Source organism: Plecotus auritus, assembly GCF_963455305.1.
Source record: "Plecotus auritus genome assembly, chromosome: 10".
Taxonomy (NCBI): domain Eukaryota; kingdom Metazoa; phylum Chordata; class Mammalia; order Chiroptera; family Vespertilionidae; genus Plecotus; species Plecotus auritus.
The window spans coordinates 41,650,643-41,662,794 of record NC_137785.1 but is presented as its reverse complement, the minus strand read 5'-3'; positions in this window follow the sequence as shown (position 1 = coordinate 41,662,794).

The following is a 12,152-nucleotide window of genomic DNA, read 5'->3' as shown; positions in this document are numbered from 1 at the left end:
TCTTCGTCCTCCTCCTCCTCTTCCTTCCTTCTTTTCCTTCCCTTTCTTCTTCTTCTTCTCATTCTCATTCTTATTCTTATTCTTATTCTTATTCTCCCCATCTGAGGATATTTTCCCATTGATTTTTTAAAATAAATCTTTATTCAGATTATTACAATTTTTTCTCCTTTTTCACCCCATAGCTCCCCTCCACCTGGTTCCCACCCCACCTTCTGCCCTTACCTCCCCCCCTCACTGTCCTCATCCATAGGTCTATTATTTTTGTCCAGACGCTTCCTGAACCCTCCATACCCCTTTCCCCCTGAGAATTATCATTCCACTCCCTTTCTATGCCCCTGATTCTATTATATTCACCAGATTATTCTGTTCCTCAGGTTTTTAATTCACTTGATTTTTAGGTTCACTTGTTGACAGATATGTATTTGTTGTTCATAATTTTTCTCTTTACTTTTTTCTTCTTCCTCTTCTTTAAGAATACCTTTCAGCATTTCATATAATACTGGTTTGGTGGTGATGAACTCCTTTAGCTTTTTCTTGTCTGTGAAGCTCTTTATCTGACCTTCAATTCTGAATGATAGCTTTGCTGGGTAGAGTAATCTTGGTTGTAGGTTCTTGCTATTCATCACATTGAAAATTTCTTGCCACTCCCGTCTGGCCTGCATAGTTTCTGTTGAGAAATCAGCTGACAGTCGTATGGGTGCTCCCTTGTAGGTAATTAACTGTTTTTCTCTTGCTGCTTTTAATATTCTCTCTTTGTCTTTTGCTCTTGGCATTTTAATATGTTTTTTTTAAAAAATATATTTTATTGATTTTTTACAGAGAGGAAGGAAGAGGGATAGAGAGCCAGAAACATCGAAGAGAGAGAAACATCGATCAGCTGCCTCCTGCACACCCCCCACTGGGGATGTGCCCGCAACCAAGGTACATGCCCTTGACCGGAATCGAACCTGGGACCCTTCAGTCCGCAGGCCGACGCTCTATCCACTGAGCCAAACCGGTCAGGGCGCTCTTGGCATTTTAATTATGATGTGTCTTGGTGTGGTCCTCTTTGGATTCCTTTTGTTTGGGGTTCTGTGTGCTTCCTGGACTTGTAAGTCTATTTCTTTCACCAGGTGGGGGAAGTTTTCAGTCATTATTTCTTCAAATAGGTTTTCAGTATCTTGCTCTCTCTCTTCTTCTGGCACCCCCATAATTCTGATGTTGGTATGCTTGAAGTTGTCCCAGAGGCTCCTTACACTATCTTCAACTTTTTGGATTTTTTTCTTTTCTTTTTGCTTTTTCGGTTGAGTGTTTTTTGCTTCTTTGTATTTCAATTCTTTGACTTGATTCTTGTGTTCCTCTAGTCTGTTTTTGGGTCTCTGTATAATATTTTTTATTTCAGTCAGTGTATGTTTAATTTCTAGTTGGTCCTTTTTCATATCTTCAAGGGTCTCGTTATATTTATCGGCCTTTTCTAGGATATTCTTGAAAAGCCTTATAACCGTGGTTTTGAATTCTATATCCAGTCGTTTGTTTTCCTCCATTTCTTTCGTTTGTGATCTGTTTCTTTGACGCCGCATTTTCACTGCTTCCCTGAGTTGGTAGGGTAGCTTTGTGTGCTAGGTTTCCTATATGGCCCAGTGGGTCGGCCTCCCCAGTTAACCTGAGGTGGACACTCTTGGTGCACCCCTATGTGGACTGTGTGTACAGCCTTGTTGTAATTAAGTCTTGATTGTTGTTGGTATCACTGGGAGGAATTGACCTCCAGGCCAGTTGGCTGTAAGGATCAGCTGTGTCTATGCTGGAAGAAGTTTGGTGCTGGAGACAGCCTTATAGGATTAGACTTGCCAAATTGCAATAGCCTCTGTGCTCAGCTTGGATGGGGTGGAGTCTCAGGGCGGAGCAGACAGTCTTGGCTTCCCGTCAGCCTTGCCCTTGCGCGCACGCGTGCACCTTCAGTCCTCTGACTTCCCCGGCTCCTGAGTCTCCGCCCGAGAGTCCAGATTTCCCCCACAAGAGCGTGGGTCCCCAGGGGCTCGCCTGGAACTGGGGTTCAGTGCAGTCAGAACTGGGCCTCAGTGCAGTCAGGAGCCTCTGACTCCCTTCCACTAGGGAAAGCCTGTGGCAACCTCCGTAGCCTTTGTGCGCACTAGCGCGCGCGCGCCTTCAGATTTCCGCCTTCCCCGGCTCCTGAGTCTCTGCCCGAGAGTCCAGACTCCCCCCGTAAGAGCGTGGGTCCCCAGGGGCTCGCCTGGAACTGGGGTTCAGTGCAGTCAGAACTGGGGTTCAGTGTGGTCGGGGCTTCCTTCCCCCTTCCGCCAGAGAAAGTCAGCCAGGCTCTCAGCCGCCCTTCCTCTCTGCGCGCACAAAGACCCTTTGCAGTACCTCGAATTCTCTGTGAGCTTTTCTCTTTCCTTCTAGTTGTAGAATTTTCACTTGGCCAGCTTTCCTGTGGTTCTGGATGGTGTCCTTTCTGTCTTTTAGTTGTAGTTTTGAAATTGTTGTGCAAGGCAGCAGTTTAGGTGCTTACCTATGCCGCCATCTTGGTTTCTCTCCTTCCCATTGATTTTTAGGGACAGTGGAAGAGAGAGGGAAAAACCGAGAGAAACATTGATGTGAGAGAAACACGTCAATTGGTTGCATCCTGCATGAGCTCTGACTAGGACCTGGGCTGGGGAGGAGCCTGCCACCAAGATATGTGCCCTTGACCAGAATCAAACCTGGGACCTGTTGGTCCACAGGCCTACGCTGTATCCACTGAGGAAAACCAGCTAATGCTGGATTTTCTTTTCTTTTTCTTTTTTTTTTTTTTAAATATATAATTGATATTTCACAGAGAGGAAGGGAGAGGGATAGAGAGCTAGAAACGTCGATGAGAGAGAAACATCGATCAGCTGCCTCCTGCACACCTCCCACTGGGGATGTGCCCGCAACCAAGGTACATGCCCTTGACCGGAATCGAACCTGGGGCCTTTCAGTCCGCAGGCCGACGCTCTATCCACTGAGCCAAACCGGTTTCGGCTGGATTTTCTTTTCTTAAGTTGTGGAAATTTTAGAGAGAGAAGAAGGGAATATCTTTCAGTCAAGAGTCTCAGCTCATAGCTTTTCTCTAAATATGCTTTGAGATTAGGCTTTCATATTTTCTGGAAAGAACTTCGGTTTGTATTTTTTATTTGTCCAACTATTGACATTACTGGCTGGTCTTGATGTCTGGTTTTGAAGAATTTCCCTGTGTTTTTCTTTGCAGGGTATATTCTCTCTAAATCAGGTATCTGGTGAAAATTATATTTTTCCTGATACAGTTCAGGGAGGACTTGAAGCTTCCACTGGAGCTGTGTCACCTCCCTTTCTAACTGTGCCCTTATCTGACTGCAGTGGAACTTTCCCAGTTTGGAGATGCTTCATATGATCTTTATCGGCATCAATTATTTCATGGTCTTCCTTCCAATTAGTATACAATTGGTTTAATTATTTATATTAATGATGATGTGTCTGGGCATGGGCCTCTTTGGGTTCTTCTTTCTTGGGATTCTCTATGCCTCCTGTACTTGTGTGGCGTTTTTCTTTACCAGGTTAGGGAAGTTTTCTGCCATTATTTTTTCAAACACATTCTCTATCCCTTGCTCACTTTCTGCTCCTTCTGGCATACCTACCATGCAAATCTTGTTACATTTCATGTTGCTCCACAGCTCTCTTAAGCTGACCTACTGTTTTTTAATTGTTTTTTTTTTCTATTTTGGTTCTCTGATTGGATGATTTTTTTTTACCGTATCTTCAAATTACTGATCTGATCCTCAGCTTCTCCTAATCGGCTGTGTATTCCTTCACATGTGTTCTTTATTAGTGCTATTTCACTCTTCATAGTTACTATATATTTTCTCATGCTGTTGAGCATCTTTGTCATCATTTTTCTGAACTCTATGTCTGATAAATTTCTTATCTTCATTTCATTTATCTCTTCTTCTGGAGAATTCTCTTTTCTTTCATTTGGGGGTTGTTTTTTTGTCTCCCCATTTTGGCTGCCTATTTGGGCTTGTGACTATGTATTAAGTAGGTTGGTTATGCCTCTCAATCTCTAGTGCAGGACAGTGTCAAATGCTGTTTCTGACTAATTAGATCAGCCAAAGACTCAAAGCCTTCAGAGATCCTCCTTTGGCTGCAGACTGATTGGATTGTCTTTTTTTAAAAAATATATTTTTATTGATTTCAGAGAGGAAGGGATAGAAACATCAATGATGAGAGAGAATAATTGATTGGCTGCCTCCTGCATGCCCCACACTGTTGATTGAGCCAGCAACCTGGGCATGTGGCCTGACCAGGAATCGAACCGTTACCTCCTGGTTCATAGTTCAATGCTCAACCACTGAGCCACACCAGCTGGGCTTATTGGATTGACTTGAGTAGCCTCAGGCAATCATCTGCAGGGCTGAGAGGTTTTCCTAACAGGGTGGGGCAATTGCTTCAAGGCTAATTGTTATTTTCAGTCTCTTTATGTCCTCTGTAGCACGAGGGAATGACTCAGCACTGGAAAATAGGGTGTTGGCCTTCTGAGCTCTAATCCCAGAGCCCCCAATCCTGGCTTCTGGTCACGCAGCTCCAGTCCACTCTGCCATCCCTCTGCTGAAGCCCAAGGTGAGTGGCTGCACACAAAATTTTGTGCATCAGCCCTTTAAGAGGGTGCCTGCATTTGCAGTGTCTTTTCCTGGCAGACAGTAACTCTGCTGCTTTTCACAGCCAGATGTTATGTGGGCACATTTTTCAGTTCTGGTGCTCTCTGCTGTGGAGCCCAGCTTGGGTTTAGACCCCAGAGTTCTCAGTGGCAACCCCTACAGCTGAGATATCCCTCCAGCATTTTAGCTGCTGTCTCTTGGAGCCTGACTAGCCCTACTATCTCTGGGAGCCCGGCCAGCCCTATGGCGCCTCCACCCTTCCTACCAGTCTCTATGAGGTCTCTACTTTCCATCCTTTGTTATCAGGATTCCCTGCAGTTAGTCGTCAGTAGATTACTCAGGATGTTTTTGTGTGGGTGTATTTTAGTTGTAATTCCAGGTTGGTCCTGGGAGTGTGTCTCTGTAGTATCCACTTACTCTGCTGCCCTTTTTTTCTAGGTGTTACATCTTTTAAAAAATTCTTGCAGCACACCAGTGTGCCGTGACACAGTGATAGAAAATCTTGGTCTATGATATAACTTAACTTAAATTTTGTATGTTTTATACTTACATTTATTGTTTCAGTATCATTTGTTGAAAGATTATTCTTTCCCTATCAAATGTTGTTGGTACCTTGCAGAAATCAATGGATATGTATGCGTCTATTTCTGCATTTACTATTCTGTTCTGTTTGGGTTCTTTAGAATGCTGAATGGGTCAGCCACAGTGGCTGGGAAAAGTGAATTTCATAACCAGAAGTCAAAGCTGGAGAACAAAGCATGTTAATGCAATCCTGGACCTGATCAAGGGCAGCATGACTTTATATCACCATCTGTTCATCTATCTTTATACCAATTGTACTGTTTTGATCACATAGCTTTATATTGTGTCTTGAAATCAGGTAGGTTAAGTCCTCTAACTTTGTTCTTCCTTTTCAAAATAGTTTGGATATTATTCATCAGCATTTTCCAGCCTTGGCTCTGTTGACATTTTCTTTCTTTCTTTTTAATATATGATTATTGATTTCAGAGAGGAACGGAGGAGGAGAGATAGATAGAAACATCAATGATGAGAGAGAATCATTGATCGGCTGCCTCCTGCACGCCCCCCACTGGGGATCAAGCCGACAATGTGGGCATTGCCCTTGACTGGAATTGAACCTGGGACCCTTCAGTCTGCAGGCCGACGCTCTATCCACTGAACCAAATCAGCTAGGGCTCTGTTGACATTTTGTATAGGTTCATTATTTGTGGGGGCTGTCCTAGATCACGTGGGATGTTTAACAGCATCCTGTTCCCTATCTACCAGATGCCAGTAGCATCCTTCCCCAACATTACAATAACAAATGTCTCTAGAATGTCAGCATCATAGCTACGTATGATATCCCTTGTTTTTTGTCCCCCAACAATAAAAATGTAGTGTCCATCCATGGGCAAAAGTGCCGTTAGGGAAGCTGTGAGATCCAGCAACATCTGCTAAGGGATGCAGAAGTCTCACCCAACTGTGCATTGGGTAATAGGCAGACTGATGGTGGTGCTGGCTATGGACACTGTGGTGACCTGTGAAGCAGCCCCAGTCCCTCTTGGCCACAGTCCAGGAGCCTCTGAAAACACTGATGCGAGAGCGTGTATGGAAGTCCATGTTTCCAGAACAGAAGTTCCAGCACACCATTGGAATGAAAGAGAAAAGAATTACAGGTTTGGGCGCATTGGAGTGGATAAGAATAGCCTGACTTTACCTTCATCACTCCTTCTCCAAGGCAGCACAGTTTAGGGCCAAAGGGATTTTTTTCAGCCTGTGATTTCTCCCATGGGGGAGAACGTTGAGCCTGTGAGTGAACACCTGCTTCCCCAGCTGTGCGAGCCGCTGCTGAAGAGGCTCACTTCTGTCTTGTCCCATGCAGGGCATTGAATCATAAGCTAAGTGACTGGGGGGTGGGAAGAGTCTGGGAGAGAGGCAGACAGGACTCTCAGAGGGCATTACAGGTACTAGGAGCCTACTAACCCCATTCCAGACTCCATCTTAAGGCCTGCTAGGAATGCCTCACTTGCAGATCTCCCCAACTGGCCCAGGTGCACCCCCAGTGCTCCTCAGGCCTTGCCCATACACACTATTCAGAGCAGTTTTAGGTTTACAGGAAAACTGAGCATAAAGTATGAAGGGTTTTTATAAACATACAGTTTATAACATATAGTTTCCTCTGTAATTGACATCTTGCATTAGAGTGGGACATTTGTTAAAAATGATGAACAAATATTGATACATGATCAATAATGAGTCCACTAGGCTCCCCGGGGTTCCTCTCTTTGCCCTGTGGCCTGGAATCTCTTTCAAGACAGCAATCTAGGGACAATTATAGTGTTGACCTTGTTTGTTTCCTGTTTCACAGAACCACTGTCCTTTATTGCCTATTGTCTACTGTCTTGCATGCCATTGTGGATTTTTTGGTTTTGTTTTTCTTTGGGGAGGGAGGAAAAATTGGTTCCCTGTTATTCTGTCATGGCCAGAAGCTAAAGCTAAGGTCCTATTACTTACCTTTGAAACAGTGATAACAGGATTATTTTGAGTTATTGTATTTTGAAGCCTACCACTAGGTGGCAGTGTTATACAGCAAAGATGCTTTTTAGAAAAGGCACAGCGCAAAGCAATTTCTAAGTTCTTTAAAGAAATACATAAAATTATATATTTGGGGAAGATGGCGTCATCCATACTGAATGGGCCAGCCACAGTGGCTGGGGAAAGTGAATTTCGTTACTAGAAGCCAAAGCTGGAGAACAAAGCATTTTAATGCAACCCTGGACCTGACTGAAGGCAGCATGACTTTATGTCACCATTAGGGCCAGAGACCTAATAAAACTATCAGGTTCATTAAAACACTAATGATTACATTTTGCCAATTTAATCATTAAGGTTTTAATATTATAAATTGAGTGAATATTCTTCGTAGTATTTAGAACTATTTTTCAAACCTTTTTTAAGCCACTAAAAGGTCCAATGGCTGAAACCGTGTTTCCCTGAGCCATAATGTAAGCTTGTTAAGAGTTCCAATGCCTTCAGTGTAGATCCTTTGGGACCAATAAGCTGTTATCTTCTTACAAATCTTTATTTCTTACTAAAGAACCTATTTTAATGATATCATATGCAACATCATCCTCAAGAATTCGTACTGTTCAAATGAAACACTCCCCTTGTGCACTGTTGGTGGGAATGCAGATTGGTGCAGCCTCTGTGGAAAGCAGCATGGAGTTTCCTAAAAAAATTAAAAATGAAACTGCCTTATGACCCAATGATTCCACTCCTGGGAATATACCCAAAGAATCCCAAAACACTAATTTGAAAGAATATATGCACCCCTATGTTCATTACAGTGTTATTTACAAGAGCCAAGATTTAGAAGCAGCCCAGGTGCCCATCAGTAGATGAGTGGATAAAAAAGCTGTGGTACATTGACACAGTGGAATACTACTTGGCTGTAAAAAAAGAAGGAAATCTTACCCTTTGCGACAGCATGGATAGACCTGGAGAGTATTATGCTAAGTGCAATAAGTCAGTCAGAGAAAGACAAATACCATGTGATTTCACTTACATGTGGAATCTAATGAACAAAAAAAAATTAACAAACAAAATAGAAACAGACTCACAGATGCAGAGAACAGACTGACAGCTGCCAGAGGGGAGAGGGTAGGGGGCTGGGTGAAAAAGGTGAAGAGATTAAGACAAAAAAACAAACAAATCTCATAGACACAGACAAGAGTATGGTGATTACCAGAGGGGAATGAGGGTGGGGAAGGTGGAAGAGGGTAAAGAGGGAATAAACGGTATGAAAGGAAACTTGACTTGGGGTGGTGAACATACAATATACAGATGATGTATTGTAGAATTGTACCCAGGAAACCTATATGATTTTATTAACTACTATAGGCTGAGTGCATGAAATTTATGCACTCGGGGGGGTGGGGGGTCCCTCAGCCTGGCTTGTGCCCTCTTGCAGTCCGGGAGCCCTTGGGGGATGTCTGATTGATGGCTTAGGCCCACATGGGGAAAGGGCCTAAGCCGTCAGTCGCAGTCGGACATCCTTAGCACCCCTGTGGAGGCGGGAGAGGCTCCCACCACTGCTGCTGCGCTTGCCAGCTGTGAGCCCGGATCAGGGCTTCTGGCTGAGTGGCGCCTGGATCAGGGCTTCTGGCTGAGTGGCGCTCCCCCTGTGGGAGCATACTGACCACCAGGGGCAGCTCCTGCATTGAGCGTCTGCCCCTTGGTGGTCCATTGAGCGTCATAGCGACCAGTCATTCTGCAGTTCGGTTGATTTGCATATTAGCCTTTTATTATATAGGATTGTCACCCCAATAAAATCAATAAAAAAGAAAAACAAAAAGATATATGTATCAAATGATGCCTCACTTCTAATATGCTCTGAGTCTGACAGTCAAAGAAATGCAATTAATTTCTAAATTTTAATAAACTCAAAATAACATAAAAAAGAAGAATTGTCTAGGTGTGCCCTCCATGCCCCCCTCCTTCCCATAGGAGCCTTACCTTTGCTTTCTCTCTCCTAAGCTCCAAGGGACCTTCTTTTCCTCCTGTAACTTGTTTCCTGAGCCTACGCAGCCCAGCTGGCTCACTTCTATTACCTCTGTCATTTTCTAAATAAACTTTCTCTTATAATTTGAAAAAAAATTGGCTAGTGGTGAATACTTTCCGAAGGCAGTCAAAAGAAGTGACAGAAAATGGAAGCAATAAAGGCTAAACAAGCAGAAGCTCTCAGTGAGAGACAAGAGGAAAGAAACAAAGCTTTTATTCCACCTAAAGGAAAACCAGAGGAAACTTCTACTGAAACTAAAATTGATATGGCTGCCATCAAGAAAAAGATCAAGGAAGCAAAAAATAAGAAACTGGGAGCTCTTACAGCTGGAGAAGTTAAGCTTAAAATGGAAGCAGATGAAAAGAAAAAGAAGAAATAAAAGTAACACACACACACACACACCCGGCAAAACCCTGAGCTAGAACTTATTAAGCTATCTCCTTTTGTAAAAGATTTAGAGATACTAGGGCACTAGTTGCCTTATGTGTAAGGAGTAATACTCTGGTTACTTTTATCCTGAGTTTGTTTTGTTCTTTATAACAGTGTTTATATATACAGCGGTTCTTTATAAATATTAATTGTTACACTCTCCATGTGGTTTTTGAAAAATTTTGTACTGAAGAGTGGTATATATGTCTTTCTATACATTGCACCTAATCTGTTCTTGGCAGGCTTTGTCTAGCATGATTTTAGGAGTAATTCTTTCTTTTTTCTTAATTTAATAAATCTTTATTGTTCAGATTATTACAATTGTTTCTCCTTCCCCCCCCCATAGCTCCCCTCCACCCAGTTCCTACCCCACCCTCTGCCCTTACCTCCCCACCACTGTCCTCATCCATAGGTGTACAATTTTTGTCCAGTCTCTTCATGAACCCCCCATACCCTTTCCCCCTGAGAATTATCAGTCCACTCCCTTTCTATGCCCCTAATTCTATTATATTCACCAGTTAATTTTTTTCCTCAGTTTTTTAATTCACTTGATTTTTAGGTTCGCTTGTTGATAGATATGTATTTGTTGTTCATAATTTTTATCTTTACTTTTTTCTTCTTCCTCTTCTTTTTTTTTTTTTTTTCAAACCTATTTTATTGATATTTCACAGAGAGGAAGGGAGAGGGATAGAGAGCCAGAAACATCGATCAGCTGCCTCCTGCACACCCCCCACTGGGGATGTGCCCGCAACCAATGTACATGCCCTTGACCGGAATCGAACCCGGGACCTTTCAGTCCGCAGGCCGACGCTCTATCCACTGAGCCAAACCGGTTTCGGCTCTTCTTCCTCTTCTTAAAGAATACCTTTCAGCATTTCATATAATACTGGTTTGGTGTTGATGAACTCCTTTAGCTTTTTCTTATCTGTGAAGCTCTTTATCTGACCTTCAATTCTGAATGATAGCTTTGCTGGGTAGAGTAATCTTGGTTGTAGGTTCTTGCTATTTATCACTTTGAATATTTCTTGCCACTCCCATCTGGTGTGCATAGTTTCTTTTGAGAAATCAGCTGACAGTCGTATGGGTGCTCCCTTGTAGGTAATTAACTGTTTTTCTCTTGCTGCTTTTAATATTCTCTCTTTGTCTTTTGCTCTTGGCATTTTAATTATGATGTGTCTTGGTGTGGTTCTCTTTGGATTCCTCTTGTTTGGGGTTCTGTGCGCTTCCTGGACTTGTAAGTCTATTTCTTTCACCAGGTGGGGGAAGTTTTCGGTCATTATTTCTTCAAATAGGTTTTCAGTATCTTGCTCTCTCTCTTCTTCTGGCACCCCCATAATTCTGATGTTGGTACGCTTGAAGTTGTCCCAGAGGCTCCTTACACTATCTTCAACCTTTTGGATTCTTCTTTCTTTTTGCTTTTCCAGTTGAGTGTTTTTTGCTTCTTTGTTTTTCAAATCTTTGACTTGATTCTTGCGTTCCTCTAGTCTGCTGTTGGGTCTCTGTATAATATTTTTTATTTCAGTCAGTGTATGTTTAATTTCTAGTTGGTCCTTTTTCATATCCTCGAGGGTCTCGCTAAATTTATTGGCCTTTTCTAGGATATTCTTGAAAAGCCTTATAACCGTGGTTTTGAATTCTATATCCAGTCGTTTGTTTTCCTCCATTTCTTTCGTTTGTGATCTGTTTCTTTGCCTCCACATTTTCGTTGCTTCCCTGAGTTGGTAGGGTAGATTTGTGTGCTAGGTTTCCTATATGGCCCAGTGGGTCGGCCTCCCCAGTTAACCTGAGGTGGATACTCTTGGTGCACCCCTTTGTGGACTGTGTGTACAGCCTTGTTGTAATTAAGTCTTGATTGTTGTTGGTATCACTGGGAAGAATAGACCTCCATGCCAGTTGGCTGTGAGGATCAGCTGTGTCTACGCTGGGAGAAGTTCAGTGCTGGAGACAGCCTTATAGGATTAGACTTGCAAAATTGCAAAAGCGTCTGTGCTCAGCTTGAATGGGGCAGAGTCTCAGGGTGGAGCAGACAGTCTTGGCTTCCCGTCAGCCCTGCCCTTGTGCGCACGCGCCTCCAGACCTCTGCCTTCCGTGGCTCCCCTGAGTTTCTGCCTGACAGTCCAGTTTCTCCCCGTAAGAGTGTGGGTCCCCAGGGGCTCGCCTGGAACTGGGGTTCAGTGCAGTCAGGAGCTTCCGACTCCCTTCCGTTAGGGAAAGCCTGCGGCAACCTCTGCATTCAGCCTTCTCTGCGAGCACTCGTGGGTGCACGCCTCTTGCTCCTCTGATTCTCTGTGAGCTTTTCTCTTTCCTTCTAGTTGTAGAATTTCCACTCAGCCAGCCTTCCTGTGGTTCTGGATGATGTCCGTTCTGTCTTTTAGTTGTAGTTTTGAAATTGTTGTGCAAGGCAGCAGTTTAGGTGCTTACCTATGCCACCATCTTGGTTTCTCTTCTAGGAGTAATTCTTGAGGTTGTGTATGTAAAGATTTTTGAAATGTGGCTATGGTAATTATCCATCA